The 4,039-nt window shown below is 38.3% G+C and overlaps 1 protein-coding gene across 1 annotated transcript in view; it reads right to left on the bottom strand.

The window, feature by feature from the left end:
- hpse2 (heparanase 2) overlaps positions 1 to 4,039 on the bottom strand; it is a 56,314-nt gene that overhangs the window by 48,428 nt on the left and 3,847 nt on the right. The window lies entirely within an intron of this gene.

Here is a 4,039-nt window from a genome sequence, read left to right as displayed (position 1 = left end):
GTCCTTATTTTTTTTTTTTTTTTTTCGTTGCTTGTACTAATACATACTGTAGTATGACTTCTTTTTCTTCCTTAGTGTACATTTGTGAAGGAACTCTAAATGTTAGTTGTTATAGACATACTCTATGTAGACATCAAGGCTTGTCTACCATGCAACATTGTGTAGGCACGATGATGCAGCTTTTTCTATTATTGCAGCAATTTATAGCAAGATACATAAACACTATTGCTACAATGGATTAAATAATGTATCCTTTTTCAGGTTTGCACAATGTTTCATATCTCTTAAAAAATCTATGAAAACATTTAAAGAGATTACCTTATACTTCCAACAGAAATGGCAAAACATGTTTCTTATTCACTATCTCACGAGCAGCTGCAGACCTTATAACTGAAAACATCCTATGTTTGACTCTTGGTTCTCCAGTTTCTCTGCTTTGGGAGGATTTTCTTCTTGTCCGTGTTCTCAAATATTGATCAGTCTGCCTTAGACTACAAGAATAACACAGTATAGGAATTCCTAAATTGAGTTGTGTTTATCCTTTGAAACCTTAAACACACGGACGAGGCCTTTGAGGTCAGAAGTTGAGCGGATTGACTGCCTCATTCGCTGAAGTGTCAAATAAACATAGGACTTTCACATGAAGTCACAATATACACAGCTAAACTAACAGTAAACATGAGAGAGAAAATGAGGGAGAGGTGTTAAGTTGTGGAGAAGACGGAAATGATGGAGGCAGAGGAAAAGAAGACAGCACTGAAGAAGTGATGCCTGATGGACGGATATACTCCGGCAGAGAGACATGAGATGATACTGACCCTGTCAGCTTGCTTGGGGTATTTTCTCAAGTGAAAGTGTGTGCGTGAGCTTGGAGTGGCCCCAATTATTGATAGCTCTAACAAGCCTAGGTCAAAGGTCAGACAGTGGTGAGTGGAAAGGGTTGGAGCGAGACTGTTAAAGGTCCTTTAAACACCTACTGCCTACACAAAAGCATGCACGCACGCACACACATACACATACACACACACATACACACCGTGAATCTTGGCTGATTGTTACCAGACCATATTTAAACACACATCCCTAGTGCCTCCGTACCCCTGTTACTCTCAACCACAGAGATGTAAGGTCTTTGCATAGATTCTACTTCACACAACATGCTTGGAGTTCAAGTGAGTGTACTAATAAGACCATGGGGCAAACATGTTCACACTCTTTTTTTTTTTTTTTAGCATATTCAGTTCTTGTCCAGGTGAGTTATTTAAACAGTCAATATATGTTAGATTCCACCACAGACAACTGTTTGTAACTGCAGCTTCTCCACCTTCACAAATATTCTTGGAAAAATATCCTTCAGACTTTTTAACAGCATTTCCCAGGGGGCAAACCTGTAGCTCGTGTCTTTGCTGGAAAGAACGAGCGTCTCTGTGAGAACCCTTCACAGTAAATCAGCTTTGGGTAAATAAAGTCCTTCTGCTTGGCTTCATCCCCCACTCCCAGCCAACAAGTCTGATATACCTATGGCACCTGCTCAAAAACAGCAAGGCGCCGTGCTCTGTCTCTCACCTCCACTTCTACCCCTTAATAGGAACCATCACACCAGGAGATCACAGTTAAAAAGACAAAACGTTCATCATCGGTAAAATGATGCAAAAAATGTCTAGTGTGTGGGAAAAAAACATTCCGTTGTGATTCATTATCCCCATAAGTGTTATTGCATCAATATTTTCAACTTATATTTCATCATATTGCCACCTGTGAAGTCAGTTTAAATATTTACATTTCAATTTTAGGAATTTAACCAAAGTAATTTGAGTCCACACAAGAGCAGAATAAGCTTAAAGGTAAACTACGCAGGGTTTTCCCATAAAATAATGTATAGACTCATCTAACAATAGTCCCTAATTAATTCATCATTGAAAGAAGAGCAAAGAAAGGCACCAAAGGCTTCCCTTGTTGAAAAAGATCTCGCTCAAGTGGTTGGTTGATCTGATTGGGTAAAGTTAGCTAATGATACACTGATAGACTGACAGATGCTTCATCCAATTAGCCGCCAAGTATTGTTTAAGTGCCTGCCTTTTTCCAAAAGGTTTCCAGTGACAGCTTCTGAGATGGTTCTGTGTAACAAACCATCTGGTGTGTCAGGTTAGGAAGCAGCAGGGTTTATGGGAAACGTAGTCTAAATTTTGAGAAACACAGCACTATACTACATGTGTAAACAGAGGCTAGTTGTATCTACCATGGTTTAATTAGTTAACAGTTATTTTTACCAATATACAACAATTTAGATAATGATAACTAACTTGGGAATAGATATTGTCTGGGTTATTGTAGTTTTGGAAGGTAGTTTCAATACTGTCTTTAAGGCAGTATGATAGTCACAAAATATCATATTCTGTATGTCTCTGCCTGCCTGGCTATCACATCCACATTAAAAATCTTTCTGCCTGTGCTGTTTCTAAAAGTGTTGTTTATGTAAACACCATCTAAATACAACCCAAAAATAGTATCACATAATCACTATCAGCATGCTTGATCAAAAATATGTTTGATTAATGAAAACTACAAAGTCAAATGTAAACATCTGAATAGGCTGGGAATACATGTAAAATTGTGACGTTCCTGTTGCTACAAAATTAAAGAATGTAAAGGTCATAGTGCCTTTTAGAACAAAATTATACATGGCTGCGGAACTGAACTGGTGAACTCACGCCTCACAAGATCAGGTCCAGACACGTCTTATATGTATTTTCCTACTTTGACATATGCAAAAAGCCATGTTTTGACTGTTGCACTTGAGAGTCTCTGAAGATACGCAGCCAATAGATGCTGTTTCACATATATCACTCATGTTGGCAAAACACAGTGCAGTCACTCCAGGGAAGCGAGACCTTCTGAAAACATGGAGAACACATTGCAGACCCACTCAGGCCACTGGTTCTGTGTGTATAATAACCAAATATATTAGTGACAGACCCAACTGGGTTCATTTGAGGTGGATTTGGATTATTTGTTTTTACACAATTCATCAGTCTTTTCAAAATACATGGCCAAATATTTCATATTTCTCTGGATTTACAGTGAACACTGGATTGTGTACATTAATATCAACTTTTAATCATTTAAATGCTTTCCAAGTCTGACCTTTACTACCAGTCAGATAGCACAACAAATTAAGGTATTCCCTTTGGTTGGAATTATTTTTCCAGGCTCTCTTCAGCCTTAAGACTTACTTTCTGGGTGGTTCTCTTTTTTAGAAAAAAAATGCTGCCCACCCAAGAGACACTCTCCACCTACTGTCTTTTCAAGATGCTAAAGAAGATAGGAAGTATGTGTGTTTCTACAAGAGGCAACAGAGTAGTAAAGACTTGGAACAGCATTAGGTACAATATATTCTTTTAATGATGCAGTTCCATTTGTATTGCTCATGGACTATAGTTAAACATTATTTTTTACTATTACTTCCTTTATTTTCTGCCGTTTTTAGTTTGGTCTTCTAAGCCAACCAATTTTCTTTTACATCTCAGCTCCGAAAAAACACTCAGTGTTTACCAATCATTTCTGACACTGACGCCATCTTTTTATGCACTCACTCACTATTATACATCCAAAAAGTGCAGTAATTTTAACAGACAAATCCTTCATTTACTCTCTTCTCCTATAGTTCCTTATTTCCACCAGAGTCAATCACTGTAACAGATAAGAAATGCAGCCCACCCAAAATCAGGACTCCAGAGTTCCTTCTGCGGTCAGATTGAGTTAACTGTAACCAGTGAAAATGTCAGTACTCTGTTTACTAGCCTCTACTGCTGCACTCCTCTATCCATCCCCACATTCCTCTTTTACAAATTACATTTGTCATTTTGAAAGCTGATGGTTTACATTGGCATGCTTTGAACCATATGTGAGTGCACATAGGCATGTGCATGAACGTGCATGACCCACAAAGTCCAGGCTATGGTATTTGAACATGCATAACATGCTTCTTAGGATATAAGCATGTGCCCCGAAATCTGTGTGTGTGTGTGTGTGTGTGTGT

This window comes from Etheostoma spectabile, chromosome 17, assembly GCF_008692095.1.
Source record: "Etheostoma spectabile isolate EspeVRDwgs_2016 chromosome 17, UIUC_Espe_1.0, whole genome shotgun sequence".
Taxonomy (NCBI): Eukaryota; Metazoa; Chordata; class Actinopteri; order Perciformes; family Percidae; genus Etheostoma; species Etheostoma spectabile.
The sequence above is the reverse complement of the archived record's forward strand: the minus strand, read 5'-3'. Positions and strand labels throughout refer to the sequence as shown.